The sequence below is a fragment of the Pseudophryne corroboree genome, chromosome 3 (genome assembly GCF_028390025.1).
Source record: "Pseudophryne corroboree isolate aPseCor3 chromosome 3, aPseCor3.hap2, whole genome shotgun sequence".
Taxonomy (NCBI): Eukaryota; Metazoa; Chordata; class Amphibia; order Anura; family Myobatrachidae; genus Pseudophryne; species Pseudophryne corroboree.
In genome coordinates, this window is record NC_086446.1 from 126,662,294 (window position 1) to 126,689,344 (window position 27,051).

A 27,051-nucleotide genomic window follows, 5' to 3' on the forward strand; every position below is an offset into this window, starting at 1 on the left:
ACTGGTTCATAAATGAATAAATTTGAAAATGGAATGCATCAACAGAACGGAGTTGGCAGTATAAAAACACCTACAGCACCTTGTATTCCCAGGTTGTCTCCCATCCAAATACTAACCAGGCCCAACACTGCTTAGCTTCCAAGATCAGATGAGATTGGGCGTATCAAGTGTGGTGTGGCTGTAGATGAGCTTTGTGGTTTCTGTTAGAACTTTTCTACTTCTAACTATTGGTACATAAATGAATAAGTTTGAAAATGGAATGCATCAACAGAACGGAGTTGGCAGTATAAAAATACCTACAGCACCTTGTATACTCAGGTGGTTTCCCATCCAAGTACTAACCAGGCCCAACACTGCTTAGCTTCCAAGATCAGATGAGATTGGGCGTATCCAGTGTGGTGTGGCTGTAGATGAGCTTTGTGGTTTCTGTTAGAACTCTTCTACTTCTAACTACTGGTACATAAATGAATAAGTTTGAAAATGGAATGCATCAACAGAACGGTGTTGGCAGTATAAAAATACCTACTGCACCTTGTATTCCCAGGTGGTCTACCACCCAAGTACTAACCAGGCTCAACACTGCTTAGCTTCCAAGATCAGATGAGATTGGGCGTATCCAGTGTGGTGTGGCTGCAAATGAGCTTTGTGGTTTCTGTTAGAACTTTTCTACTTCTAACTACTGGTACATAAATGAATAAGTTTGAAAATGGAATGCATCAACAGTATGGTGTTGGCAGTATGAAAATACCTACAGCTCCTTGTATTCCCAGGTGGTCTCCCATCCAAGTACTAACCAGGCCCAACACTGCTTAATTTCCTAGATCAGATGAGATTGGGCGTATCCAGTGTGTTGTAACTGTAGATGAGCTTTGTGGTTTCATAGTAACATAGTAACATAGTATCTGAGGTTGAAAAAAGACAATTGTCCATCGCGTTCAACCTATTTGTGGTGTCCTATGCATGATGATTTGACTAAAATTTCTGACTGATGCTGCTGTCAGCCATTGCATTTTATCCCTATTTATAGTAACTATAATGCATGACTATGCACCATACCCCTGGATATCCTTATCCAATAGGAATTTATCTAACCCATTCTTAAAGGTGTTGACAGATTCCGCCATTACAACTCCCTCGGGCAGGGAATTCTAAACACGTATTGTCCTTACCGTGAAAAAGCCTTTACGTCGTATTGTGCGGAATCTCCTTTCCTCTAACCTGAGCGAGTGTCCACGAGTCCTCTGTGTTGATCTAACCAAAAACAAGTCCCGCGCAAGCTCTGTGTATTGTCCCCTTATATATTTGTAGATGTTGATCATATCCCCTCTTAGTCTCCGCTTTTCCAATGTAAACATGCCTAGTCTTTCAAGCCTTTCCTTGTATTCCATCGTCCCCATGCCCTTAATTAGTTTGGTCGCCCTCCTCTGTACCTTTTCAAGCTCCAGGATATCCTTTTTGTAGTACGGTGCCCAGAACTGTACACAGTATTCAAGGTGTGGCCTCACTAGTGATTTATATAACGGGAGTATAATACTCTCGTCCCTAGCATCAATACCCCGTTTTATGCATGCTAATATCTTATTAGCCTGCTTTGCTGCAGTCCTACTTTGGGTACTACTGCTTAGCTTGCTATCTATGAGACACCTAAGTCCTTTTCCAGTACAGAATCCCCTAATTTTACCCCATTTAGTAGGTAGGTGTAATTTTTGTTCTTGTTACCACAGTGCATTACCTTACACTTGTCTGTGTTGAAGCGCATTCTCCATTTGGCTGCCCATGCTTCTAATTTAACTAAGTCGTTCTGAAGAGACTCGGCATCCTCCTCTGTATTTATAGCCTTACACAATTTGGTATCATCTGCAAAAATTGACACCATGCTCTCTAGACCTTCTGTTAGGTCGTTAATGAAAATATTGAACAATAGCGGTCCTAATACTGAGCCTTGCGGCACACCACTTAGCACTTCAGTCCAAGTTGAAAAAGATCCATTAACCACAACGCGCTGCTTCCTATTATCTAACCAGTTTTTGACCCAAGTGCATATTGTGCTTCCTAGCCCTGATTCTTGTAGCTTGTATATAAGTCTCATGTGTGGTACAGTATCGAACGCTTTGGCAAAGTCTAAAAAGATTACATCCACGTCTTTACCCTGATCTAGGTTTGCGCTTACTGTTTCATAAAAGCCAAGTAAGTTGGTTTGACAGGATCTGTCCTTCATAAACCCATGTTGATTCCTTTTAATGACCTTATTGGTTTCAAGGACCTTCTGAATACTATCTCTTAGAATACCTTCCAATACTTTCCCCACTATAGATGTAAGACTAACTGGTCTATAATTACCTGGTTCAGCTTTACTTCCCTTTTTGAATATAGGCACTACTTCCGCTATACGCCAGTCTTTGGGAACCATACCTGATATAACTGAATCCTCAAAGATCAAAGATAGCGGTTTTGCCAGTTCAGAGTGAAGCTCCATTAGAACCCTTGGATGAATACCATTGGGCCCTGGTGATTTATTAATCTTTAAATGTTTTAATTGGTCACAGACTACTTCCTCGCTTAAATAAGTACCTATCAGTGTGATATTGTCATTATTGAGATTGTGTGTCAGTCCCTGAATTGGGTCCTCTCTGTCACGATCCGGGTATCTGGACGCCATTACTTACCCTTCAGATGCCTCCTAAGGCGGGCTCAGCGTTCCAGGACCGGATTCCGCTGTTCCTGAGTTTCCACATACAGAGTGGTCTTTTCATCAGCCGCGGCCTCCGCTGTGCCCGCGTGGTTAAATGTGCATCTATCAGCCTGGCGTCTCCTGTCTCCGGTGGCCGGCGCCGCCATTACTGTTTCCCAGACCACATGGATTACAAACCAAACTTCCCTCCAAGTGTCTGCATGGGCGCAGCCATCTTGGATTCTGTCATCTGATCATTTCCACCAATCTGCTGTCTGTGTTGTTGATTTGCATAATTGCCTAGCCAACCCCTTCCTTGCTGCAGGTATAAGTAAGCTGTACCTGAGCAAGGAAGACGTCAGTGCTTTGGTTGTCAAACCTAGTTCCTGTTTGTCTCTCTTCTATGATTGTCTTCCAGGTTCCAGCTCCTGTCTCAAGACTTCCACCATAGAGACCCGCACCAGCATTCCACCTGCGGTGTAGCCTGACTCTCCAATCCATTGTGGATTCATCTGTTTCCAGCTACAACACTACCTGCTTCCAGCCTCAGCTTCCAGCAGAGTACAGCTTCCCTTAAAGGGCCGGTGTCCTTTCTACACTTTACCACTCTCCACCGGAATTATCATTTCATCGCTCCCAAAGTTCATTTATTATTTAACTGGTTCCAGCCAGTATCCACTCCGTGCTAACAACAGTCTGGTTCCAGCCAGTATCCACAGCAGCTGTTTTACCTTCAGCAACCCAGCTCTTCCTGGAACACCAGCTGGTATAATCCTGGGTTATCTCCATTGCTACAGCCGGGCCTGGTAAGGACTTTCCATCTAGAAGATCATAAGAACTATCTCACACTACCAGTGCCCTGTGGCTCCTGCCATGCTGTAGTACTCAGGAACTGTATTTATTCTTTGCTGACTTTTACGTTTTCTTTTATTGCTGCTGTGATGCGGAGTTGTCATAATAAACATCATTGACTTTTATCTAAGTTGTCGTGGTCACGCCTTCGGGCAGTTATTATTCATGTTACTTACATGTCCAGGGGTCTGATACAACCTCCCAGGTTCCGGTACATCTCAGCCCCTACAACTGAGGCTGCCTCCCGTCAGCTCAGGCCCTCAGTTGTGACAGTAAGCACTGACCTAATGAATCCAGCCGGAGACCAGGATCAAGCGGCCAGGCCGATGCAAGAACTGGCAGCCCGACTAGAACATCAGGAGGCTGCACAGGGCCACATCATCCGCTGTCTCCAGGATCTCTCTACTCGGCTGGATGGGATTCAGACAACTCTCCGTGGATCAGGCGCGTCTGGTGCGTCAACCACAGTGACTCCAGCTATAACCCCACCCACCTTACCCATTTCTGCTCCACGTCTTCATCTTCCAACGCCAGCAAAATTTGATGGATCTCCAAGATTCTGCAGGGGATTTCTCAACCAGTGTGAGATTCAGTTTGAGCTACAACCTGGCAATTTTCCCAGTGACCGTACAAAAATTGCCTACATTATTTCTCTTCTCAGTGGCTCAGCCCTTGATTGGGCATCACCGTTATGGGAGAGGTCCGACACCCTGCTATCTTCTTACACTGCATTTGTGTCAACATTCAGGCGCATCTTCGACGAGCCAGGCCGGGTAACTTCAGCTTCGTCTGAGATTCTCCGTTTACGCCAGGAATCACGTACTGTAGGACAATATCTTATACAGTTCCAGATCCTGGCATCCGAACTGGCATGGAACGACGAGGCCCTGTATGCTGCATTCTGGCATGGTTTATCCGAGCGTATTAAAGATGAGTTAGCTACCAGAGACTTACCCTCCAAGTTAGATGAGCTAATCTCACTTTGTACGAAAGTTGACTTGCGTTTCAGAGAGAGAGCAACTGAGCGTGGAAGATCATCTGCTCCAAAATCTTCTACTCCTCCTCCTCGCCAACTGTCACCAACTACAGATGAACCCATGCAAATTGGCCGTTCCCGTTTAACTCCTGCTGAGCGCCGAAGACGTCTCTCCGAGTTTCTCTGTCTGTATTGTGCAGCTCCGTCTCATACCATTAATGCCTGTCCCAAACGTCCGGGAAACTCCAAATCCTAGCTCGCCAAGGAGAGGGCCGGCTAGGAGTAATGATCTCCTCTCCATCTCCTCAAGATTGTAACCTCCCAGTCTCGCTTCAAGTTGCTCAACGTTATCAGAACGTCATTGCCCTCCTGGATTCCGGAGCAGCTGGGAACTTTATTACTGAAGCCTATGTTAAACGGTGGTCCCTACCCACCGAGAGACTTCCTTCGTCCTTTTCCTTAACTGCTGTGGATGGCAGTAAAATTTTTGATACAGTTATTTCTCTAAGGACTCTACCAGTTCGTCTGAGAGTGGGAGTTCTTCATTCCGAACTTATTTCATTTTTAGTGATTCCAAGAGCCACACATCCTGTGGTCCTGGGCCTTCCATGGCTCCGTCTTCACAATCCTACAATTGATTGGACGACTACGCAAATCCTGGCATGGGGTTCCTCCTGTACTAAGACATGTTTGTTTAAAGTGTTGCCTGTCTGTTCTTCCTCCCCCAGGTCGTCTGATGTTCCACCTCCTCCATATCAAGATTTCACGGATGTGTTCAGTAAAGCTTCTGCTGATATCCTTCCTCCTCATAGAGAATGGGACTGCCCAATTGATCTCGTTCCAGGGAAGGTTCCACCTCGAGGCCGAACTTATCCGTTGTCTCTCCCCGAGACACATTCTATGGAGGAATACATTAAAGAGAACCTAGCAAAGGGGTTCATTCGACCTTCTTCTTCTCCAGCCGGCGCAGGCTTCTTTTTTGTAAAGAAGAAAGATGGTGGTCTGCGGCCGTGCATCGACTACAGAGGTTTGAACGACATTACCATCAAGAACCGCTATCCTTTACCCCTGATTACTGAGCTCTTTGACAGAGTTAGCGGAGCTACCATCTTTACAAAGCTGGACCTGAGAGGTGCATACAATCTCATCCGGATCCGTGAGGGTGACGAGTGGAAGACCGCATTTAACACCCGTGACGGACATTATGAGTACCTCGTCATGCCCTTCGGATTGAGCAATGCTCCAGCTGTCTTCCAGCATTTCGTCAATGAGATCTTCAGAGACATTCTATACCGTCATGTCGTGGTCTATCTAGATGATATCCTCATTTTTGCCAACGATTTAGAGGAACATCGTTTCTGGGTAAAGGAGGTTCTGTCCCGTCTCCGTGTCAATCATCTCTACTGCAAATTAGAGAAATGCGTCTTTGAAGTCAAGTCCATTCCGTTTCTAGGGTACATTGTGTCCGGTTCCGGACTAGAGATGGATCCTGAGAAACTACAAGCAATCCAGAATTGGCCGGTACCCTTAACCCTCAAAGGGGTCCAGAGGTTCTTAGGGTTCGCCAATTATTACCGAAAGTTTATACGAGACTTTTCCACCATTGTGGCGCCTATTACTGCTTTCACCAAGAAGGGTGCTAACCCGTCCAAGTGGTCTGAAGAAGCCATGCAAGCTTTTCATCTTTTAAAACAGAGGTTCATCTCTGCACCTGTCCTGAAACAGCCTGACATCGACTCTCCTTTCATCTTAGAGGTGGATGCCTCCTCCGTTGGAGTAGGAGCGGTGTTATCTCAGAGGGCTAAAGATGGTCATTTACATCCTTGCAGTTTCTTCTCACGGAAGTTCTCCCCAGCGGAGCGCAACTATGCCATTGGCGACCAGGAGTTGCTAGCCATCAAGCTCGCTCTAGAGGAGTGGAGATATCTGTTGGAGGGAGCTTCTCATTCAATCACCATCCTTACAGACCACAAGAACCTTCTATATCTAAAAGGCGCACAATGTCTCAACCCTCGTCAGGCCAGATGGGCACTTTTCTTTTCCAGGTTCGACTTTAAACTCCAGTTCTGTCCGGGCTCTCAGAATCGCAAGGCCGATGCCCTTTCCCGCTCATGGGAGCAAGAAAATGAGTCAGAGTCTTCAGACAAGCATCCTATTATAAATCCGTTGGCATTCTCCACGGTAGGGATGGACTCTACGCCCCCATCAGGGAAAAGTTTTGTGAAGCCGACACTAAGGAAGAAGCTCATGCATTGGGCCCATGCTTCCCGTTTTGCCGGACATACAGGTATCCAAAAAACCCTGGAGTTTATCTCTAGGTCCTATTGGTGGCCAACTCTGAAAAAGGACGTTTTGGAGTTTATTGCATCTTGCCCAAAGTGTGCTCAACATAAAGTATCCCGCCAGTCGCCTGCGGGGCAACTGGTTCCACTATCTGTTCCCCGTCGACCATGGACCCATTTGTCGATGGATTTTATTACAGATTTGCCCATGTGCAACAAGTTCAATACCATCTGGGTGGTAGTTGACCGGTTCACCAAGATGGCACACTTCATTCCTCTCACCGGTCTTCCGTCAGCTTCCAAGTTGGCTCAAGTATTCATACAAGAGATCTTCCGACTCCACGGTCTTCCAGAAGAAATTATCTCAGATCGAGGAGTTCAATTCACAGCCAAATTCTGGCGAAGTTTATGTCAAGTCCTCCAAGTCAAGTTAAAGTTTTCCACGGCTTACCATCCTCAGACCAATGGTCAAACTGAGAGGGTGAATCAGGACTTGGAGGCCTTCCTCCGCATCTATGTGTCCTCCTCTCAAGATGACTGGGTTCAATTACTTCCCTGGGCCGAGTTCTGTCATAACAACCAGTATCATTCTTCATCTTCTTCAACACCATTCTTCACCAACTTTGGATTCCACCCTAAAGTCCCTGAGTTCCAACCGCTTCCAGCAACTTCTGTTCCCGCAGTGGATATCACCTTGCATCAGTTTGCCAATATCTGGAAGAGCGTACGATCAGCTCTGCTCAAGGCATCGTTCAGGTACAAGAAGTTTGCGGATAAGAAGCGTCGAGCAGTTCCTGCTCTCAAGGTGGGTGATCGGGTATGGTTATCCACGAAGAATTTGAGGTTAAGAGTTCCCAGTATGAAGTTTGCACCTCGCTACATCGGTCCTTTCAAAATTGATCAAGTCATCAATCCTGTTGCTTACAGACTCCAGTTACCTCCCTTCTTAAAAATACCCAGGACATTCCATGTTTCCCTGTTGAAACCGCTAATCTTGAATCGGTTTCATTCCTCACTTCCACCAACTCCGAAAGTCCAAACTCAACGAGGCGTTGAGTATGAAGTGGCCAAGATCCTGGACTCACGTCACCGTTACGGTCAACTTCAGTATCTCATTGACTGGAAGGGCTATGGTCCTGAAGAACGCTCTTGGACCAATGCCTCTGACGTCCATGCTCCTGCCTTGGTCCGAAATTTCCACGCAAAGTTTCCTTTAAAGCCTAAGAAGTGTCCTGGGGCCACTCCTAAAGGGGGGGGTGCTGTCACGATCCGGGTATCTGGACGCCATTACTTACCCTTCAGATGCCTCCTAAGGCGGGCTCAGCGTTCCAGGACCGGATTCCGCTGTTCCTGAGTTTCCACATACAGAGTGGTCTTTTCATCAGCCGCGGCCTCCGCTGTGCCCGCGTGGTTAAATGTGCATCTATCAGCCTGGCGTCTCCTGTCTCCGGTGGCCGGCGCCGCCATTACTGTTTCCCAGACCACATGGATTACAAACCAAACTTCCCTCCAAGTGTCTGCATGGGCGCAGCCATCTTGGATTCTGTCATCTGATCATTTCCACCAATCTGCTGTCTGTGTTGTTGATTTGCATAATTGCCTAGCCAACCCCTTCCTTGCTGCAGGTATAAGTAAGCTGTACCTGAGCAAGGAAGACGTCAGTGCTTTGGTTGTCAAACCTAGTTCCTGTTTGTCTCTCTTCTATGATTGTCTTCCAGGTTCCAGCTCCTGTCTCAAGACTTCCACCATAGAGACCCGCACCAGCATTCCACCTGCGGTGTAGCCTGACTCTCCAATCCATTGTGGATTCATCTGTTTCCAGCTACAACACTACCTGCTTCCAGCCTCAGCTTCCAGCAGAGTACAGCTTCCCTTAAAGGGCCGGTGTCCTTTCTACACTTTACCACTCTCCACCGGAATTATCATTTCATCGCTCCCAAAGTTCATTTATTATTTAACTGGTTCCAGCCAGTATCCACTCCGTGCTAACAACAGTCTGGTTCCAGCCAGTATCCACAGCAGCTGTTTTACCTTCAGCAACCCAGCTCTTCCTGGAACACCAGCTGGTATAATCCTGGGTTATCTCCATTGCTACAGCCGGGCCTGGTAAGGACTTTCCATCTAGAAGATCATAAGAACTATCTCACACTACCAGTGCCCTGTGGCTCCTGCCATGCTGTAGTACTCAGGAACTGTATTTATTCTTTGCTGACTTTTACGTTTTCTTTTATTGCTGCTGTGATGCGGAGTTGTCATAATAAACATCATTGACTTTTATCTAAGTTGTCGTGGTCACGCCTTCGGGCAGTTATTATTCATGTTACTTACATGTCCAGGGGTCTGATACAACCTCCCAGGTTCCGGTACATCTCAGCCCCTACAACTGAGGCTGCCTCCCGTCAGCTCAGGCCCTCAGTTGTGACACTCTCTAGTGAATACTGTTGAAAAAAACTCATTTAGTGTGTCCGCTATGTCATTATCATTTTTGCTTAAGACTCCTAACTTGTCTTTCAAAGGGCCTATGCTCTCCTTTTTTAATCTCTTGCTATTAATGTATTTAAAGAATTTTTTGGGATTCGCTTTGCTACTAGTTTTTCAGTTTCTACTTTAGCCGCTCTTATTTCCTTTTTGCAATTTTTGTTACATTCCTTATAGTGCTGAAATGACTGCTTCCCCGTCAGATTTGTATTTTTTAAATGCTCGCCTTTTCTTGCCCATAAATTCCTTAATCTTTTTGTTAAGCCACATCGATTAATGATTTTTATTCCCTTTTTTGCTACTCATAGGAATATATTTGAGTGTATTTTTAGCTAGCAGGAATTTTAGTACCTCCCATTTCTCCGTAGTATTTTGTCCTAAAAACAAACTTTCCCATTCAATATCCCTGAAAAATACCCTCATCTTTTCAAAACTTGCTTTGCTAAAGTTTAAAGTCCTAGTTGAGCCAGTATAGGGCTGTTTGTAGAAACTGATATTGAATGTGACCATATTGTGGTCGCTGTTTCCTATGGGTTCCCCTACTATAATACCCGATACCAAATCCTGATTGTTTGTTAATACCAGGTCTAAGATTGCATTGTACCTAGTTGGTTCCTCAATTAGTTGGACTAGGTAGTTATCATTTAGTGTGTTTAAAAACATACTGCCCCTAGCAGTATCACATGAATCGTTTTTCCAGTTTATCTCTGGATAGTTAAAATCTCCCATCACTACTATGTCTCCTACTCCTGCTGCTTTTTCAATTTGCTTTAGTAACAATTCATCATCAGATGCGTTGATACCAGGCGGCCTACAGCATACACCCAATACTAACTTTTTTGTTCCTTTTTCCCCGCATGCAATTTCTACCCATAATGTCTCAACAGTGTCTACAGTCCCCTCCTGAATATCTTCCCATATATTAGGTTTTAAAAACGGCTTTACGTACAGACACACCCCTCCACCCTTTTTATTTAGTCTTTCTCTCCTAAACAGTGTATAGCCCTCTAGATTGACTGTCCAATCATGAGATTCATCCCACCAAGTTTCAGTAATGCCTATAATATCATACTGTTTGCTTGCTGCAAGTATTTCTAGTTCACCCTTTTTACCAGTAATGCTTCTGGCGTTTACATACATACAACTAAGATAAGTATTTTCCCTTGCGTTAGGGACATCTTTCACCTTATGTGGCAAGGATGACCTGTAATCGTCATTGGTTAGTGCTTTGGTAAAATCCCTTTTAGTACCCATGTTAGTAACCTTACTGCCTGCTCTTACCCTCCCCCCAACTTCTCCCCCATTTCGTTTACTACCGCCATCCCCACTATTCTCACTGCATGACCCGTAGTTTCTAGCTAAACCCTCCCCCCAGGCTCCTAGTTTAAAATCTCCTCCAACCTTCTAACCATCCTTCCCCCCAGCACCGCTGCCCCCTCCTCAGTCAGGTGCAATCCGTCACGACAAAAGAGATGGCGCCTGACTGAGAAGTCCGCCCAGTGTTCCAGGTACACAAACCCCTCTTTCCTGCACCAATCCCTAAGCCACACATTTACCTCCCTAATCTCCCATTGCCTCCCTGGACTAGCGCGTGGCACGGGTAATAATTCCGAGAATATTACCTTAGATGTCCTTGCCTTCAGTTTCATTCTTAAGTACCTATAGTCTTTCTTAAGGACATCACACCTTCCGCTAACTTTGTCATTGGTGCCAACGTGCACCAAGAACGCCGGGTCTTTGCCAGCCCCTCCCAACAATCTATCTTCCCGGTCCGCGATGTGCCGTACCCGAGCACCCGGGAGACAACAGACTGTACGGCGATCACGGTCCCGGTAGCAGATTGCCCTATCTGCCTTCCTGATGATAGAATCCCCTACCACCACCATTTGACTAGGTACCTCTCTATCTTTTATCCCAACCGCGCCAGAGGGACCGCACCTCTGGATGCTAGAGGGAGCAGTCTCCTCCGGCACCGTCATTTCTTCACTATCATCCTCCGATTCCTCATCCAATCGGGCAAATTTGTTCGGGTTTGATAGTTCAGAGATGTCGTGCCTCCCCCTCTTTTTCTTCCTTCTAACTGTGACCCAACTGGCTACCTGATCATCATCCTCTTCTACCAGTGACCCCTCCCGCAACTCCTCCACCGTTCTGTCTAAACTACGCTCAAGATTGTGAATCTCCCTCAGTCGCGTAACGGTTTGCTCTAGATCAGTTACCTGGGCTTCCAGGGAAACCGTTCGCACACACCTCGTGCAGATGTATTCACACTGGGCCGGTAGCTCCTGGTGTGCATACATCTTGCATGACATGCACTGAGTGAGGTCCTCAATCACAGCCCCTCCCATATTGTTTGCAAGGTCTAACTCCCTGTTACACTCAAAGAAAAAGCAGCAAAAATAAAAAATAGAAGACAAGCAATATCACTTATACAATAATTAAGCTGGCTTATACTTATCTATCTTTGTGCGGCTCTTTGTCCTTCACTTTTATGCAGCCGTAGTACTCTCTCCTGCGGCACCTATACTCCACTTAGCAGTTGCAGTTGTTCCAGCTCACTGCTCCTCCTTTTCACTCGGCTTCCAGCTCCTGCTAAGAAGAAAAAAAAAAGAAAAAAAAATGCCCCTCACACCCGCACAATCACAGCCCCTCTGCTACTCCAAGTAAGAGACCCTCTCACTCACTCACAAGGTCAGCCCCTTGCAGCCTCACCAGAAGTTTAATGGTACTGTAAATGTGTGTTCCTGATTGTGTATTATAAAACTCACCTTTTTACTGTTTCCAACTCACACTTAGAAATCCCAGCAGCACTTGGAAGAGACCAGCCCCACAGAGCAGGCTCCAAGAGTCTAGTCACTGCTTATATAGGCTCACCCAGCTGCTTCAATCAGCCCCTCTCCCTCCTGATTACTCACACCTGAGTTAACCCCTCTGGCTATCACCTCACACTTTATTTGTTTTTTTATTTTTTTCCCTCCAAAAGAAAAAAAACAAAAAAAACCCAGTACAGATATATTAAAACAAAAAGAAACAGTATAGATACAAACAATCAATCAATCAATCAGAATCAGATTACTTTCTCACAAAATTACTATCCCTATATGGATAGACAGAGATTAATCAGAGTTCACCTTTTTACTGTTTCCAACTCACACTTAGAATCCCAGCAGCACTTGGAAGAGACCAGCCCCACAGAGCAGGCTCCAAGAGTCTAGTCACTGCTTATATAGGCTCACCCAGCTGCTTCAATCAGCCCCTCTCCCTCCTGATTACTCCTGATTACTCACACCTGAGTTAACCCCTCTGGCTATCACCTCACACTTTATTTGGTTTTTTTTTTTTCCTCCAAAAGAAAAAAAAACAAAAAAAACCCAGTACAGATATATTAAAACAAAAAGAAACAGTATAGATACAAACAATCAATCAGAATCAGATTACTTTCTCACAAAATTACTATCCCTATATGGATAGACAGAGATTAATCAGAGTTCACCTTTTTACTGTTTCCAACTCACACTAAGAAATCCCAGCAGCACTTGGAAGAGACCAGCCCCACAGAGCAGGCTCCAAGAGTCTAGTCACTGCTTATATAGGCTCACCCAGCTGCTTCAATCAGCCCCTCTCCCTCCTGATTACTCCTGATTACTCACACCTGAGTTAACCCCTCTGGCTATCACCTCACACTTTATTTGTTTTTTTATTTTTTCCCTCCAAAAGAAAAAAAACAAAAAAAACCCAGTACAGGTATATTAAAACAAAAAGAAACAGTATAGATACAAACAATCAATCAGAATCCGATTACTTTCTCACAAAATTACTATCCCTATATGGATAGACAGAGATTAATCAGAGTTCACCTTTTTACTGTTTCCAACTCACACTTAGAAATCCCAGCAGCACTTGGAAGAGACCAGCCCCACAGAGCCAGTTCTGTTAGAACTTTTCTACCTCTAAGTACTGGTACATAAATGAATAAGTTTAAAATTGGAATGCATCAACAGAACGGTGTTGGCAGTATAAAAACACCTACTGCACCTTGTATTCACAGGTGGTCTACCACCCAAGTACTAACCAGGCTCAACACTGCTTAGCTTCCAAGATCAGTTGAGATTGGGCATATCCAGTGTGGTGTGCCTGCAGATGCGCTTTGTTATTTCTGTTAGAACTTTTCTACTTCTAACTACTGGTACATAAATGAATCTGTTTGAAAATGGAATGCATCAACAGAACGGTGTTGGCAGTATAAAAATACCTAAAGCACCTTGTATTCCCAGGTGGTCTCCCATCCAAGTACTAACCAGGCCCAACACTGCTTAGCTTCCAAGATCAGATGAGATTTGGCGTATCCAGTGTTGAGTGGCTGTAGTTGAGCTTTGTGGATTCTGTTAGAACTTTTCTACTTCTAACTACTGGTACATAAATGAATAAGTTTGAAAATGGAATGCATCAATAGAACGGTGTTGGCAGTATGAAAATACCTACAGCTCCTTGTATTCCCAGGTGGTCTCCCACCCAAGTATTAACCAGGCCCAACACTGCTTAACTTCCAAGATCAGATGAGATTGGGCGTATCCAGTGTGGTGTGGCTGTAGATAATCTTTGTGGTTTCTGTTAGAACTTTTCTACTTCTAACTACTGGTACATAAATGAATCTGTTTGAAAATGGAATGCATCAACAGAACGGTGTTGGCAGTGTAAAAATACCTAAATCACCTTGTATTCCCAGGTGGTCTCCCATCCAAGTACTAACCAGGCCCAACACTGCTTAGCTTCCAAGATCAGATGAGATTTGGCGTATCCAGTGTTGAGTGGCTGTAGATGAGCTTTGTGGATTCTGTTAGAACTTTTCTACTTCTAACTACTGGTAAATAAATGAAAAAGTTTGAAAATGGAATGCATCAACAGAACGGTGTTGGCAGTATAAAAATACCTACAGCATCTTGTATTCCCTGGTGGTCTACCACCCAAGTACTAACCAGGCCCAACACTGCTTAGATTCCAAGATCAGATGAGATTGGGCAAATCCAGTATGGTTTGACTGTAGATGAGATTTCTTGTTTCTGTTAGAACGTTTCTACTTCTAACTACTGGTTCATAAATGAATAAGTTTGAAAATGGAATGCATCAACAGAACGCTGTTGTCAGTATAAGAATACCTACAGCACTTTGTATTCCCAGGTGGTCTCCCATCCAAGTACTAACCAGGCCCAACACTGCTTAGCTTCCAAGATCAAATGAGATTGGGCGTATCCAGTGTGGTGTGGCTGTAGATGAGCTTCGCAGTTTTTGTTAGAACTTTTCTACTTCTAGCTACTGGTTCATAAATGAATAAATTTGAAAATGGAATGCATCAACAGAACGGTGTTGGCAGTATAAAAATACCTACAGCACCTTGTATTCCCAGGTGGTCTCCCATCCAAGTACTAACCAGGCCCAACACTGCTTAGCTTCCAAGATCAGATGAGATCGGGTGTATCAAGTGTGGTGTAGCTGTAGATGAGCTTTATGTTTTCTGTTAGAACTTTTCTACTTCTAACTACTGGTACATAATGAATAAGTTTGAAAATGGAATGCATCAACAGAACGGAGTTGGCAGTATAAAAATACGTACAGCACCTTGTATTCCCAGGTGGTTTCCCATCCAAGTACTAACCAGGCCTAACACTGCTTAGCTTCCAAGATCAGATGAGATTGGGCGTATCCAGTGTGGTGTGGCTGTAAATGAGCTTTGTGATTTCTGTTAGAACTTTTCTACTTCTAACTACTGGTACATAAATGAATAAGTTTGAAAATGGAATGCATCAACAGAACGGTGTTGGAAGTATAAAAATACCTACAGCACCTTGTATTCCCAGGTGGTCTACAACCCAAGTACTAACCAGGCCCAACACTGCTTAGCTTCCAAGATCAGATGAGATTGGGCTTATCCAGTGTGGTGTGGCTGTAAATGAGCTTTGCGATTTCTGTTAGAACTTTTCTACTTCTAACTACTGGTACATAAATGAATACGTTTGAAAATGGAATGCATCAACAGAACGGTGTTGGCAGTATAAAAATACCTACTGCACCTCGTATTCCCAGGTGGTCTCCCATACAAGTACGAACCATGCCCAACACTGCTTAGCTTCCAAGATCAGATGAGATTGGGCGTATCCCATGCGGTGTGGCTGTAGTTGAGCTTTGTGGTTTCGTTTAGAACTTTTCTACTTCTAACTACTGGTACATAAATGAATACGTTTGAAAATGGAATGCATCAACAAAACGGTGTTGGCAGTATAAAGATACCTGCAGCACCTTGTATTTACAGGTGGTCTCCCATACAAACACTAACCATGCCCAACACTGCTTAGCTTCCAAGATCAGATGAGTTTGGTCTCATCCAGTGTGGGGTGGCTGTAGATGAGCTTCGTGGTTTCTGTTATAACTTTCTACTTCTAACTACTGGTACATAAATGAATAAGTTTGAAAATTGAATGCATCAACAGAACAGTGTTGGCAGTATAAAGATACTTACAGCACCTTGTATTCCCAGGTAGTCTCCCATCCAAGTACTAACCAGGCCCAACACTGCTTAGCTTCCAAGATCAGATGAGATTGGGCGTATCCAGTGTGGGGTGGCTATAGATGAGCTTCGTGGTTTCTGTTAGAACTTTTCTACTTCTAACTACTGGTACATAAATGAATAAGTTTGAAAATGGAATGCATCAACAGAACGGTGTTGGCAGTATAAAAATAACTAGAGCACCTTGTATTCCCAGGTGGTCTACCACCCAAGTACTAACCAGGCCCAACACGGCTTAGCTTCCAAGATCAAATGAGATTGGGCGTATCCAGTGTGGTGTGGCTGTAAATGAGCTTTGTGGTTTCTGTTAGAACTTTTCTACTTCTAACTACTGGTACATAAATGAATACGTTTAAAAATGGAATGCATCAACAGAACGGTGTTGGCAGTATAAAAATACCTACAGCACCTTGTATTCCCAGGTGGTCTCCCATCCAAGTACAAACCAGGCCCAACACTGCTTAGCTTCCAAGATAAGACGAAATTGGGCGTATCCAGTGTGGGGTAGCTGTAAATGAGCTTTGTGGTTTCTGTTAGAACTTTTCTACTTCTAACTACTGGTACATAAATGAATAAGTTTGAAAATGGAATGCATCAACAGAACGGTGTTGGCAGTATAAAAATACCGACAGCACCTTGTATTCCCAGGTGGTCCCCATCCAAGTACGAACCAGGCCCAACACTGCTTAGCTTCCAAGATCAGAAGAGATTGGGCATATCCCATGTGGTGTGGCTGTAGTTGAGTTTTGTGGTTTCTGTTAGAACTTTTCTACTTCTAACTACTGGTACATAAATGAATAAGTTTGAAAATGGAATGCATCAACAGAATGGTGTTGGCAGTATAAAGATACCAGCAGCACCCTGTATTTTCAGGTGGTCTCCCATCCAAACACTAACCAGGCCCAACACTGCTTAGCTTCCAAGATCAGATGAGTTTGGGCATATCCAGTGTGGTGTGGCTGTAGATGAGGTTCGTGGTTTCTGTTATAACTTTTCTACTTCTAGCTACTGGTACATAAATGAATAAGTTTGAAAATGGAATGGAGCAACAGAACAGTGTTGGCAGTATAAAGATACCTGCAACACCATGTATTCCCAGGTGGTCTCCCATCCAAGTACTAACCAGGCCCAACACTGGTTAGCTTCCAAGATCAGATGAAATTGGTCGTATCCAGTGTGGGGTGGCTGTAGATGAGCTTTGTGGTTTCTGTTAGAACTTTTCTACTTCTAACTACTGGTACATAAATGAATAAGTTTGAAAATGGAATGCATCAACAGAACGGTGTTGGCAGTATAAAAATAACTACAGCACCTTGTATTCCCAGGTGGTCTACCACCCAAGTACTAACCAGGCCCAACACTGCTTAGCTTCCAAGATCAGATGAGATTGGGCGTATCCAGTGTGGTGTGGCTGTAAATGAGCTGTGTGGTTTCTGTTAGAACTTTTCTACTTCTAACTACTGGTACATAAATGAATACGTTTGAAAATGGAATGCATCAACAGAACGGTGTTGGCAGTATAAAAATAACTACAGCACATTGTATTCCCAGGTGGTCTACCACCCAAGTACTAACCAGGCCCAACACTGCTTAGCTTCCAAGATCAGATGAGATTGGGCGTATCCAGTGTGGTGTGGCTGTAAATGAGCTGTGTGGTTTCTGTTAGAACTTTTCTACTTCTAACTACTGGTACATAAATGAATACGTTTGAAAATGGAATGCATCAACAGAACGGTGTTGGCAGTATAAAAATAACTACAGCACATTGTATTCCCAGGTGGTCTACCACCCAAGTACTAACCAGGCCCAACACTACTTAGATTCCAAGATCAGATGAGATTGGGCATATCCAGTGTGGTGTGGCTGTAAATGAGCTTTGTGGTTTCTGTTAGAACTTTTCTACTTCTAACTACTGGTACATAAATGAATAAGTTTGAAAATGGAATGCATCAACAGAACAGTGTTGGCAGTATAAAGATACCTGCAGCACCTTGTATTCTCAGGTGGTCTCCCATCCAAGAACTAACCAGGCCCAACACTGCTTAGCTACCAAAATCAGATGTGTTTGGGCGTATCCAGTGTGGGGTGGCTGTAGATAAGCTTTGTGGTTTCTATTATAACTTTTCTACTTCTAACTACTGGTACATAAATGAATAAGTTTGAAAATGGAATGCATCAACAGAACAGTGTTGGCAGTATAAAGATACCTACGGCACCTTGTATTCTCAGGTGGTCTCCCATCAAAGTACTAACCAGGCCCAAAACTGCTTAGCTTCCAAGATCAGATGAGATTGGGCGTATCCAGTGTGGTGTGGCTGTACATGAGCTGTGTGGTTTCTGTTAGAACTTTTCTACTTCTAACTACTGGTACATAAATGAATAAGTTTGAAAATGGAATGCATCAACAGAACGGTGTTGGCAGTATTAAAATACCTACAGCACCTTGTATTCCCAGGTGGTCTCCCATCCAAGTACTAACCAGGCCCAACACAGCTTAGCTTCCAAGATCAGATGAGATTGGGTGTATCCAGTGTGGAGTGGCTGTAGATGGTTTTCGTGGTTTCTGTTATATCTTTTCTACTTCTAACTACTGGTACATAAATGAATAAGTTTGAAAATGGAATGCATCAACAGAACAGTGTTGGCAGTATAAAGATACATACAGCACCTTGAACTCCCAGGTGGTCTCCCATGCAAGTACTAACCAGGCCCAACACTGCTTAGCTTCCAAGATGAGATGAGATTGGACGTATCCAGTGTGGCGTGGCTGTAGACAAGCTTTGTGGTTTCTGTAATAACTTTTCTACTTCTAACTACTGGTACATAAATGAATAAGTTTGAAAATGGAATGCATCAACAGAACGGTGTTGGCAGTATAAAGATACCTGCAGCACCTTGGATTTTCAGGTGGTCTCCAATTCAAACACTAACCAGGCCCAACACTGCTTAGCTTCCAAGATCAGATGAGTTTGGGCGTATCCAGTGTGGTGTGGCTGTAGATGAGCTTCGTTGTTTCTGTTAGAACTTTTCTACTTCTAACTACTGGTACATAAATGAATAAGTTTAAAAATGGAATGCATCAACAGAACGGTGTTGGCAGTATAAAAATACCTACAGCACCTTGTATTCCCAAGTGGTCTCCCATCCAAGTACAAACCAGGCCCAACACTGCTTAGCTTCCAAGATCAGATGAGATTGGGCGTATCCAGTGTGGTGTGGCTATAAATGAGCTTTGTGGTTTCTGTTAGAACTTTTCTACTTCTAACTACTGGAACATAAATGAATAAGTTTGAAAATGGAATGCATCAACAGAACGGTGTTGGCAGTAAAAAAATACCGACAGCACCTTGTATTCCCAGGTGGTCCCCATCCAAGTACGAACCAGGCCCAACACTGCTTAGCTTCCAAGATCAGAAGAAATTGGGCATATCCCATGTGGTGTGGCTGTAGTTGAGTTTTGTGGTTTCTGTTAGATCTTTTCTACTTCTAACTACTGGTACATAAATGAATAAGTTTGAAAATGGAATGCATCAACAGAACGGTGTTGGCAGTATAAAGATACCTGCAGCACCTTGTATTTTCAGGTGGTCTCCCATCCAAACACTAACCAGGCCCAACACTGCTAAGCTTCCAAGATCAGATGAGTTTGGGCGTATCCAGTGTGGTGTGGCTGTAGATGAGCTTCTTGGTTTCTGTTATAACTTTTCTACTTCTAACTACTGTTACATAAATTAATAAGTTTGAAAATGGAATGGATCAACAGAACAGTGTTGGCAGTATAAAGATACCTGCAGCACCATGTATTCCAAGATGGTCTCCCATCCAAGTACTAACCAGGCCCAACACTGGTTAGCTTCCAAGATCAGATGAAATTGGGCGTATCCAGTGTGGGGTGGCTGTAGATGAGCTTCGTGGTTTCTGTTAGAACTTTTCTACTTCTAACTACTGGTACATAAATGAATAAGTTTGAAAATGGAATGCATCAACAGAACGGTGTTGGCAGTATAAAAATAACTACAGCACCTTGTATTCCCAGGTGGTCTACCACCCAAGTACTAACCAGGCCCAACACTGCTTAGCTTCCAAGATCAGATGAGATTGGGCGTATCCAGTGTGGTGTGGCTGTAAATGAGCTGTGTGGTTTCTGTTAGAACTTTTCTACTTCTAACTACTGGTACATAAATGAATACGTTCGAAAATGGAATGCATCAACAGAACGGTGTTGGCAGTATAAAAATAACTACAGCACATTGTATTCCCAGGTGGTCTACCACCCAAGTACTAACCAGGCCCAACACTGCTTAGATTCCAAGATCAGATGAGATTGGGCATATCCAGTGTGGTGTTGCTGTACATGAGCTTTGTGGTTTCTGTTAGAACTTTTCTACTTCTAACTACTGGTACATAAATGAATAAGTTTAAAAATGGAATGCATCAACAGAACGGTGTTGGCAGTATAAAAATACCTACAGCACCTTGTATTCCCAGGTGGTCTCCCATCCAAGTACAAACCAGGCCCAACACTGCTTAGCTTCCAAGATCAGATGAGATTGGGCGTATCCAGTGTGGTGTGGCTGTAAATGAGCTTTGTGGTTTCTGTTAGAACTTTTCTACTTCTAACTACTGGTACATAGATGAATAAGTTTGAAAATGGAATGCATCAACAGAACGGTGTTGGCAGTATAAAGATACCTGCAGCACCTTGTATTTTCAGGTGGTCTCCCATCCAAGAACTAACCAGGCCCAACACTGCTTAGCTACCAAAATCAGTTGTGTTTGGGCGTACCCAGTGTGGGGTGGCTGTAGATAAGCTTTGTGGTTTCTATTATAACTTTTCTACTTCTAACTACTGGTACATAAATGAATAAGTTTGAAAATGGAATGCATCAACAGAACAGTGTTGGCAGTATAAAGATACCTACGGCACCTTGTATTCTCAGGTGGTCTCCCTTCAAAGTACTAACCAGTCCCAACACTGCTTAGCTTCCAAGATCAGATGAGATTGGGCGTATCCAGTGTGGTGTGGCTGTACATGAGCTCTGTGGTTTCTGTTAGAACTTTTCTACTTCTAACTACTGGTACATAAATGAATAAGTTTGAAAATGGAATGCATCAACAGAACGGTGTTGGCAGTATTAAAATGCCTACAGCACCTTGTATTCCCAGGTGGTCTCCCATCCAAGTACTAACCAGGCCCAACACAGCTTAGCTTCCAAGATCAGATGAGACTGGGTGTATCCAGTGTGGAGTGGCTGTAGATGATTTTCGTGGCTTCTGTTATAACTTTTCTACTTCTAACTACTGGTACATAAATGAATAAGTTTGAAAATGGAATGCATCAACAGAACAGTGTTGGCAGGATAAAGATACCTACAGCACCTTGAACTCCCAGGTGGTCTCCCATGCAAGTACTAATCAAGCCCAACACTGCTTAGCTTCCAAGATGAGATGAGATTGGGCGTATCCAGTGTGGCGTGGCTGTAGACAAGCTTTGTGGTTTCTGTAATAACTTTTCTACTTCTAACTACTGGTACATAAATGAATAAGTTTGAAAATGGAATGCATCAACAGAACGGTGTTGGCAGTATAAAAATAACTACAGCACCTTGTATTCCCAGGTGGTCTACCACCCAAGTACTAACCAGGCCCAACACTGCTTAGCTTCCAAGACCAGATGAGATTGGGCATATCCAGTGTGGTGTGGCTGTAAATGAGCTGTGTGGTTTCTGTTAGAACTTTTCTACTTCTAACTACTGGTACATAAATGAATACGTTTGAAAATGGAATGCATCAACAGAACGGTGTTGGCAGTATAAAAATAACTACAGCACATTGTATTCCCAGGTGGTCTACCACCCAAGTACTAACCAGGCCCAACACTGCTTAGATTCCAAGATCAGATGAGATTGGGCATATCCAGTGTGGTGTTGCTGTAGATGAGCTTTGTGGTTTCTGTTAGAACTTTTCTACTTCTAACTACTGGTGCATAAATGAATAAGTTTAAAAATGGAATGCATCAACAGAACGGTGTTGGCAGTATAAAAATACCTACAGCACCTTGTATTCCCAGGTGGTCTCCCATCCAAGTACAAACCAGGCCCAACACTGCTTAGCTTCCAAGATCAGATGAGATTGGGCGTATCCAGTGTGGTGTGGCTGTAAATGAGCTTTGTGGTTTCTGTTAGAACTTTTCTACTTCTAACTACTGGTACATAAATGAATAAGTTTGAAAATGGAATGTATCAACAGAACGGTGTTGGCAGTATAAAAATAACGACAGCACCTTGTATTCCCAGGTGGTCCCCATCCAAGTACGAACCAGGCCCAACACTGCTTAGCTTCCAAGATCAGATGAGATTGGGCATATCCCATGTGGTGTGGCTGTAGTTGAGTTTTGTGGTTTCTGTTAGAACTTTTCTACTTCTAACTACTGGTACATAGATGAATAAGTTTGAAAATGGAATGCATCAACAGAACGGTGTTGGCAGTATAAAGATACCTGCAGCACCTTGTATTTTCAGGTGGTCTCCCATCCAAGAACTAACCAGGCCCAACACTGCTTAGCTACCAAAATCAGACGTGTTTGGGCGTATCCAGTGTGGGGTGGCTGTAGATAAGCTTTGTGGTTTCTATTATAACTTTTCTACTTCTAACTACTGGTACATAAATGAATAAGTTTGAAAATGGAATGCATCAACAGAACAGTGTTGGCAGTATAAAGATACCTACGGCACCTTGTAGTCTCAGGTGGTCTCCCATCAAAGTACTAACCAGGCCCAACACTGCTTAGCTTCCAAGATCAGATGAGATTGGGCGTATCCAGTGTGGTGTGGCTGTACATGAGCTCTGTGGTTTCTGTTAGAACTTTTCTACTTCTAACTACTGGTACATAAATGAATAAGTTTGAAAATGGAATGCATCAACAGTACGGTGTTGGCAGTATTAAAATGCCTACAGCACCTTGTATTCCCAGGTGGTCTCCCATCCAAGTACTAACCAGGCCCAACACAGCTTAGCTTCCAAGATCAGATGAGATTGGGTGTATCCAGTGTGGAGTGGCTGTAGATGATTTTCGTGGCTTCTGTTATAACTTTTCTACTTCTAACTACTGGTACATAAATGAATAAGTTTGAAAATGGAATGCATCAACAGAACAGTGTTGGCAGTATAAAGATACCTACAGCACCTTGAACTCCCAGGTGGTCTCCCATGCAAGTACTAACCAAGCCCAACACTGCTTAGCTTCCAAGATGAGATGAGATTGGGCGTATCCAGTGTGGCGTGGCTGTAGACAAGCTTTGTGGTTTCTGTAATAACTTTTCTACTTCTAACTACTGGTACATAAATGAATAAGTTTGAAAATGGAATGCATCAACAGAACGGTGTTGGCAGTATAAAGATACCTGCAGCACCTTGTATTTTCAGGTGGTCTCCAATTCAAACACTAACCAGGCCCAACACTGCTTAGCTTCCAAGATCAGATGAGTTTGGGCGTATCCAGTGTGGTGTGGCTGTAGATGAGCTTCGTGGTTTCTGTTATAACTTTTCTACTTCTAACTACTGGTACATAAATGAATAAGTTTGAAAATGGAATGGATCAACAGAACAGTGTTGGCAGTATAAAGATACCTGCAGCACCACGTATTCCCAGGTGGTCTCCCATCCAAGTACTAACCAGGCCCAACACTGGTTAGCTTCCAAGATCAGATGAAATTGGGCGTATCCAGTGTGGGGTGGCTGTAGATGAGCTTCGTGGTTTCTGTTATAACTTTTCTACTTCTAACTACTGGTACATAAATGAATAAGTTTGAAAATGGAATGCATCAACAGAACGGTGTTGGCAGTATAAAAATAACTACAGCACCTTGTATTCCCACGTGGTCTACTACCCAAGTACTAACCAGGCCCAACACTGCTTAGCTTCCAAGATCAGATGAGATTGGGCGTATCCAGTGTGGTGTGGCTGTAGATGAGCTTTGTGGTTTCTGTTAGAACTTTTCTACTTCTAACTACTGGTACATAAATGAATAAGTTTGAAAATGGAATGCATCAACAGAACAGTGTTGGCAGTATAAAGATACCTGCAGCACCTTGTATTCTCAGGTGGTCTCCCATCCAAGAACTAACCAGGCCCAACACTGCTTAGCTACCAAAATCAGATGTGTTTGGGCGTATCCAGTGTGGGGTGGCTGTAGATAAGCTTTGTGGTTTCTATTATAACTTTTCTACTTCTAACTACTGGTACATAAATGAATAAGTTTGAAAATGGAATGCATCAACAAAACAGTGTTGGCAATATAAAGATACCTACGGCACCTTGTATTCTCAGGTGGTCTCCCATCAAAGTGCTAACCAGGCCCAACACTGCTTAGCTTCCAAGATCAGATGAGATTGGGCGTATCCAGTGTGGTGTGGCTGTACATGAGCTGTGTGGTTTCTGTTAGAACTTTTCTACTTCTAACTACTGGTACATAAATGAATAAGTTTGAAAATGGAATGCATCAACAGAACGGTGTTGGCAGTATTAAAATGCCTACAGCACCTTGTATTCCCAGGTGGTTTCCCATCCAAGTACGAACCAGGCCCAACACAGCTTAGCTTCCAAGATCAGATGAGATTGGGTGTATCCAGTGTGGAGTGGCTGTAGATGATTTTCGTGGCTTCTGTTATAACTTTTCTACTTCTAACTACTATTACATAAATGAATAAGTTTGAAAATGGAATGCATCAACAGAACAGTGTTGGCAGTATAAAGATACCTACAGCACCTTGAACTCCCAGGTGGTCTCCCATGCAAGTACTAACCAAGCCCAACACTGCTTAGCTTCCAAGATGAGATGAGATTGGGCGTATCCAGTGTGGCGTGGCTGTAGACAAGCTTTGTGGTTTCTGTAATAACTTTTCTACTTCTAACTACTGGTACATAAATGAATAAGTTTGAAAATGGAATGCATCAACAGAACGGTGTTGGCAGTATAAAAATAACTACAGCACCTTGTATTCCCAGGTGGTCTACCACCCAAGTACTAACCAGGCCCAACACTGCTTAGCTTCCAAGATCAGATGAGATTGGGCGTATCCAGTGTGGTGTGGCTGTAAATGAGCTGTGTGGTTTCTGTTAGAACTTTTCTACTTCTAACTACTGGTACATAAATGAATACGTTTGAAAATGGAATGCATCAACAGAACGGTGTTGGCAGTATAAAAATAACTACAGCACATTGTATTCCCAGGTGGTCTACCACCCAAGTACTAACCAGGCCCAACACTGCTTAGATTCCAAGATCAGATGAGATTGGGCATATCCAGTGTGGTGTTGCTGTAGATGAGCTTTGTGGTTTCTGTTAGAACTTTTCTACTTCTAACTACTGGTACATAAATGAATAAGTTTAAAAATGGAATGCATCAACAGAACGGTGTTGGCAGTATAAAAATACCTACAGCGCCTTGTATTCCCAGGTGGTCTCCCATCCAAGTACAAACCAGGCCCAACACTGCTTAGCTTCCAAGATCAGATGAGATTGGGCGTATCCAGTGTGGTGTGGCTGTAAATGAGCTTTGCGGTTTCTGTTAGAACTTTTCTACTTCTAACTACTGGTACATAAATGAATAAGTTTGAAAATGGAATGCATCAACAGAACGGTGTTGGCAGTATAAAAATAACGACAGCACCTTGTATTCCCAGGTGGTCCCCATGCAAGTACGATCCAAGCCCAACACTGCTTAGCTTCCAAGATCAGAAGAGATTGGGCATATCCCATGTGGTGTGGCTGTAGTTGAGTATTGTGGTTTCTGTTAGAACTTTTCTACTTCTAACTACTGGTACATAGATGAATAAGTTTGAAAATGGAATGCATCAACAGAACGGTGTTGGCAGTATAAAGATACCTGCAGCACCTTGTATTTTCAGGTGGTCTCCCATCCAAGAACTAACCAGGCCCAACAGTGCTTAGCTTCCAAGATCAGATGAGATTGGGCGTATCCAGCGTGGTGTGGCTGTAAATGAGCTGTGTGGTTTCTGTTAGAACTTTTCTACTTCTAACTACTGGTACATAAATGAATACGTTTGAAAATGGAATGCATCAACAGAACGGTGTTGGCAGTATAAAAATAACTACAGCACATTGTATTCCCAGGTGGTCTACCACCCAAGTACTAACCAGGCCCAACACTGCTTAGATTCCAAGATCAGATGAGATTGGGCATATCCAGTGTGGTGTTGCTGTAGATGAGCTTTGTGGTTTCTGTTAGAACTTTTCTACTTCTAACTACTGGTACATAAATGAATAAGTTTAAAAATGGAATGCATCAACAGAACGGTGTTGGCAGTATAAAAATACCTACAGCGCCTTGTATTCCCAGGTGTTCTCCCATCCAAGTACAAACCAGGCCCAACACTGCTTAGCTTCCAAGATCAGATGAGATTGGGCGTATCCAGTGTGGTGTGGCTGTAAATGAGCTTTGTGGTTTCTGTTAGAACTTTTCTACTTCTAACTACTGGTACATAAATGAATAAGTTTGAAAATGGAATGCATCAACAGAACGGTGTTGGCAGTATAAAAATAACGACAGCACCTTGTATTCCCAGGTGGTCCCCATCCAAGTACGAACCAAGCCCAACACTGCTTAGCTTCCAAGATCAGAAGAGATTGGGCATATCCCATGTGGTGTGGCTGTAGTTGAGTATTGTAGTTTCTGTTAGAACTTTTCTACTTCTAACTACTGGTACATAGATGAATAAGTTTGAAAATGGAATGCATCAACAGAACGGTGTTGGCAGTATAAAGATACCTGCAGCACCTTGTATTTTCAGGTGGTCTCCCATCCAAGAACTAACCAGGCCCAACACTGCTTAGCTACCAAAATCAGATGTGTTTGGGCGTATCCAGTGTGGGGTGGCTGTAGATAAGCTTTGTGGTTTTTATTATAACTTTTCTACTTCTAACTACTGGTACATAAATGAATAAGTTTGAAAATGGAATGCATCAACAGAACAGTGTTGGCAGTATAAAGATACCTACGGCACCTTGTAGTCTCAGGTGGTCTCCCATCAAAGTACTAACCAGGCCCAACACTGCTTAGCTTCCAAGATCAGATGAGATTGGGCGTATCCAGTGTGGTGTGGCTGTACATGAGCTCTGTGGTTTCTGTTAGAACTTTTCTACTTCTAACTACTGGTACATAAATGAATAAGTTTGAAAATGGAATGCATCAACAGAACGGTGTTGGC

The 27,051-nt window shown here is 43.5% G+C and overlaps 13 non-coding genes and 50 pseudogenes across 13 annotated transcripts; all 63 read right to left on the minus strand.

The window, feature by feature from the left end:
* Positions 1–67: 67 nt before the first annotated feature.
* LOC134892487 (5S ribosomal RNA) lies at positions 68–186 on the minus strand (annotated as a pseudogene).
* Positions 187–293: 107 nt separating this feature from the next.
* On the minus strand, positions 294–412 carry LOC134885363 (5S ribosomal RNA). The gene has a single exon (XR_010169478.1). It is a non-coding gene; the product is annotated as a 5S ribosomal RNA (ribosomal RNA).
* A 107-nt stretch (positions 413–519) lies between these two features.
* On the minus strand, positions 520–638 carry LOC134894527 (5S ribosomal RNA; annotated as a pseudogene).
* Positions 639–745: 107 nt separating this feature from the next.
* Positions 746–864, minus strand: LOC134895751 (5S ribosomal RNA; annotated as a pseudogene).
* Positions 865–13,282: 12,418 nt separating this feature from the next.
* LOC134898015 (5S ribosomal RNA) lies at positions 13,283–13,401 on the minus strand (annotated as a pseudogene).
* Positions 13,402–13,508: 107 nt separating this feature from the next.
* Positions 13,509–13,627, minus strand: LOC134895989 (5S ribosomal RNA; annotated as a pseudogene).
* Positions 13,628–13,734: 107 nt separating this feature from the next.
* On the minus strand, positions 13,735–13,853 carry LOC135070613 (5S ribosomal RNA). Its single transcript, XR_010256770.1, has one exon. It is a non-coding gene; the product is annotated as a 5S ribosomal RNA (ribosomal RNA).
* Positions 13,854–13,960: 107 nt separating this feature from the next.
* LOC134896853 (5S ribosomal RNA) lies at positions 13,961–14,079 on the minus strand (annotated as a pseudogene).
* A 107-nt stretch (positions 14,080–14,186) lies between these two features.
* Positions 14,187–14,305, minus strand: LOC134896165 (5S ribosomal RNA; annotated as a pseudogene).
* Positions 14,306–14,412: 107 nt separating this feature from the next.
* Positions 14,413–14,531, minus strand: LOC135069603 (5S ribosomal RNA). Its single transcript, XR_010255782.1, has one exon. It is a non-coding gene; the product is annotated as a 5S ribosomal RNA (ribosomal RNA).
* Positions 14,532–14,638: 107 nt separating this feature from the next.
* LOC135064695 (5S ribosomal RNA) lies at positions 14,639–14,757 on the minus strand. The gene has a single exon (XR_010250997.1). It is a non-coding gene; the product is annotated as a 5S ribosomal RNA (ribosomal RNA).
* A 106-nt stretch (positions 14,758–14,863) lies between these two features.
* LOC134889612 (5S ribosomal RNA) lies at positions 14,864–14,982 on the minus strand (annotated as a pseudogene).
* A 107-nt stretch (positions 14,983–15,089) lies between these two features.
* On the minus strand, positions 15,090–15,208 carry LOC134894356 (5S ribosomal RNA; annotated as a pseudogene).
* Positions 15,209–15,315: 107 nt separating this feature from the next.
* Positions 15,316–15,434, minus strand: LOC134896416 (5S ribosomal RNA; annotated as a pseudogene).
* A 332-nt stretch (positions 15,435–15,766) lies between these two features.
* Positions 15,767–15,885, minus strand: LOC134891247 (5S ribosomal RNA; annotated as a pseudogene).
* Positions 15,886–15,992: 107 nt separating this feature from the next.
* On the minus strand, positions 15,993–16,111 carry LOC134895109 (5S ribosomal RNA; annotated as a pseudogene).
* A 107-nt stretch (positions 16,112–16,218) lies between these two features.
* Positions 16,219–16,337, minus strand: LOC134894961 (5S ribosomal RNA; annotated as a pseudogene).
* A 107-nt stretch (positions 16,338–16,444) lies between these two features.
* On the minus strand, positions 16,445–16,562 carry LOC134897592 (5S ribosomal RNA; annotated as a pseudogene).
* A 107-nt stretch (positions 16,563–16,669) lies between these two features.
* LOC134896041 (5S ribosomal RNA) lies at positions 16,670–16,788 on the minus strand (annotated as a pseudogene).
* A 107-nt stretch (positions 16,789–16,895) lies between these two features.
* LOC134896056 (5S ribosomal RNA) lies at positions 16,896–17,014 on the minus strand (annotated as a pseudogene).
* Positions 17,015–17,121: 107 nt separating this feature from the next.
* LOC135070864 (5S ribosomal RNA) lies at positions 17,122–17,240 on the minus strand. The gene has a single exon (XR_010257016.1). It is a non-coding gene; the product is annotated as a 5S ribosomal RNA (ribosomal RNA).
* A 107-nt stretch (positions 17,241–17,347) lies between these two features.
* Positions 17,348–17,466, minus strand: LOC134890972 (5S ribosomal RNA; annotated as a pseudogene).
* Positions 17,467–17,573: 107 nt separating this feature from the next.
* On the minus strand, positions 17,574–17,692 carry LOC134895530 (5S ribosomal RNA; annotated as a pseudogene).
* Positions 17,693–17,799: 107 nt separating this feature from the next.
* Positions 17,800–17,918, minus strand: LOC134896756 (5S ribosomal RNA; annotated as a pseudogene).
* Positions 17,919–18,025: 107 nt separating this feature from the next.
* LOC134893241 (5S ribosomal RNA) lies at positions 18,026–18,144 on the minus strand (annotated as a pseudogene).
* A 107-nt stretch (positions 18,145–18,251) lies between these two features.
* On the minus strand, positions 18,252–18,370 carry LOC135066189 (5S ribosomal RNA). Its single transcript, XR_010252444.1, has one exon. It is a non-coding gene; the product is annotated as a 5S ribosomal RNA (ribosomal RNA).
* Positions 18,371–18,477: 107 nt separating this feature from the next.
* Positions 18,478–18,596, minus strand: LOC134897039 (5S ribosomal RNA; annotated as a pseudogene).
* A 107-nt stretch (positions 18,597–18,703) lies between these two features.
* LOC134896679 (5S ribosomal RNA) lies at positions 18,704–18,822 on the minus strand (annotated as a pseudogene).
* A 107-nt stretch (positions 18,823–18,929) lies between these two features.
* Positions 18,930–19,048, minus strand: LOC135071048 (5S ribosomal RNA). The gene has a single exon (XR_010257190.1). It is a non-coding gene; the product is annotated as a 5S ribosomal RNA (ribosomal RNA).
* A 107-nt stretch (positions 19,049–19,155) lies between these two features.
* LOC134898114 (5S ribosomal RNA) lies at positions 19,156–19,273 on the minus strand (annotated as a pseudogene).
* A 107-nt stretch (positions 19,274–19,380) lies between these two features.
* Positions 19,381–19,499, minus strand: LOC134895858 (5S ribosomal RNA; annotated as a pseudogene).
* A 107-nt stretch (positions 19,500–19,606) lies between these two features.
* LOC134895251 (5S ribosomal RNA) lies at positions 19,607–19,725 on the minus strand (annotated as a pseudogene).
* A 107-nt stretch (positions 19,726–19,832) lies between these two features.
* Positions 19,833–19,951, minus strand: LOC135070865 (5S ribosomal RNA). The gene has a single exon (XR_010257017.1). It is a non-coding gene; the product is annotated as a 5S ribosomal RNA (ribosomal RNA).
* A 107-nt stretch (positions 19,952–20,058) lies between these two features.
* Positions 20,059–20,177, minus strand: LOC134896183 (5S ribosomal RNA; annotated as a pseudogene).
* A 107-nt stretch (positions 20,178–20,284) lies between these two features.
* On the minus strand, positions 20,285–20,403 carry LOC135066593 (5S ribosomal RNA). Its single transcript, XR_010252836.1, has one exon. It is a non-coding gene; the product is annotated as a 5S ribosomal RNA (ribosomal RNA).
* Positions 20,404–20,736: 333 nt separating this feature from the next.
* On the minus strand, positions 20,737–20,855 carry LOC134895465 (5S ribosomal RNA; annotated as a pseudogene).
* A 107-nt stretch (positions 20,856–20,962) lies between these two features.
* Positions 20,963–21,081, minus strand: LOC134888428 (5S ribosomal RNA; annotated as a pseudogene).
* Positions 21,082–21,188: 107 nt separating this feature from the next.
* LOC134894911 (5S ribosomal RNA) lies at positions 21,189–21,307 on the minus strand (annotated as a pseudogene).
* A 107-nt stretch (positions 21,308–21,414) lies between these two features.
* LOC134891005 (5S ribosomal RNA) lies at positions 21,415–21,533 on the minus strand (annotated as a pseudogene).
* Positions 21,534–21,640: 107 nt separating this feature from the next.
* LOC134894592 (5S ribosomal RNA) lies at positions 21,641–21,759 on the minus strand (annotated as a pseudogene).
* A 107-nt stretch (positions 21,760–21,866) lies between these two features.
* LOC135066594 (5S ribosomal RNA) lies at positions 21,867–21,985 on the minus strand. The gene has a single exon (XR_010252837.1). It is a non-coding gene; the product is annotated as a 5S ribosomal RNA (ribosomal RNA).
* Positions 21,986–22,092: 107 nt separating this feature from the next.
* LOC134896078 (5S ribosomal RNA) lies at positions 22,093–22,210 on the minus strand (annotated as a pseudogene).
* A 107-nt stretch (positions 22,211–22,317) lies between these two features.
* On the minus strand, positions 22,318–22,436 carry LOC134897993 (5S ribosomal RNA; annotated as a pseudogene).
* A 107-nt stretch (positions 22,437–22,543) lies between these two features.
* LOC134893971 (5S ribosomal RNA) lies at positions 22,544–22,662 on the minus strand (annotated as a pseudogene).
* A 107-nt stretch (positions 22,663–22,769) lies between these two features.
* On the minus strand, positions 22,770–22,888 carry LOC135070712 (5S ribosomal RNA). The gene has a single exon (XR_010256865.1). It is a non-coding gene; the product is annotated as a 5S ribosomal RNA (ribosomal RNA).
* Positions 22,889–22,995: 107 nt separating this feature from the next.
* Positions 22,996–23,114, minus strand: LOC134895323 (5S ribosomal RNA; annotated as a pseudogene).
* Positions 23,115–23,221: 107 nt separating this feature from the next.
* On the minus strand, positions 23,222–23,340 carry LOC134896699 (5S ribosomal RNA; annotated as a pseudogene).
* Positions 23,341–23,447: 107 nt separating this feature from the next.
* On the minus strand, positions 23,448–23,566 carry LOC134892310 (5S ribosomal RNA; annotated as a pseudogene).
* Positions 23,567–23,673: 107 nt separating this feature from the next.
* Positions 23,674–23,792, minus strand: LOC134889030 (5S ribosomal RNA; annotated as a pseudogene).
* A 107-nt stretch (positions 23,793–23,899) lies between these two features.
* Positions 23,900–24,018, minus strand: LOC134896757 (5S ribosomal RNA; annotated as a pseudogene).
* A 107-nt stretch (positions 24,019–24,125) lies between these two features.
* LOC134894113 (5S ribosomal RNA) lies at positions 24,126–24,244 on the minus strand (annotated as a pseudogene).
* Positions 24,245–24,351: 107 nt separating this feature from the next.
* LOC134891134 (5S ribosomal RNA) lies at positions 24,352–24,470 on the minus strand (annotated as a pseudogene).
* A 107-nt stretch (positions 24,471–24,577) lies between these two features.
* On the minus strand, positions 24,578–24,696 carry LOC134895324 (5S ribosomal RNA; annotated as a pseudogene).
* A 107-nt stretch (positions 24,697–24,803) lies between these two features.
* On the minus strand, positions 24,804–24,922 carry LOC135070866 (5S ribosomal RNA). Its single transcript, XR_010257018.1, has one exon. It is a non-coding gene; the product is annotated as a 5S ribosomal RNA (ribosomal RNA).
* Positions 24,923–25,029: 107 nt separating this feature from the next.
* Positions 25,030–25,148, minus strand: LOC134894593 (5S ribosomal RNA; annotated as a pseudogene).
* A 107-nt stretch (positions 25,149–25,255) lies between these two features.
* Positions 25,256–25,374, minus strand: LOC135070653 (5S ribosomal RNA). Its single transcript, XR_010256809.1, has one exon. It is a non-coding gene; the product is annotated as a 5S ribosomal RNA (ribosomal RNA).
* Positions 25,375–25,481: 107 nt separating this feature from the next.
* LOC134898066 (5S ribosomal RNA) lies at positions 25,482–25,599 on the minus strand (annotated as a pseudogene).
* Positions 25,600–25,706: 107 nt separating this feature from the next.
* On the minus strand, positions 25,707–25,825 carry LOC134896131 (5S ribosomal RNA; annotated as a pseudogene).
* A 107-nt stretch (positions 25,826–25,932) lies between these two features.
* Positions 25,933–26,051, minus strand: LOC134894594 (5S ribosomal RNA; annotated as a pseudogene).
* A 107-nt stretch (positions 26,052–26,158) lies between these two features.
* Positions 26,159–26,277, minus strand: LOC134891786 (5S ribosomal RNA; annotated as a pseudogene).
* A 107-nt stretch (positions 26,278–26,384) lies between these two features.
* Positions 26,385–26,502, minus strand: LOC134897396 (5S ribosomal RNA; annotated as a pseudogene).
* Positions 26,503–26,609: 107 nt separating this feature from the next.
* On the minus strand, positions 26,610–26,728 carry LOC134897743 (5S ribosomal RNA; annotated as a pseudogene).
* Positions 26,729–26,835: 107 nt separating this feature from the next.
* On the minus strand, positions 26,836–26,954 carry LOC134893972 (5S ribosomal RNA; annotated as a pseudogene).
* Between the last annotated feature and the right edge of the window lie 97 nt (positions 26,955–27,051).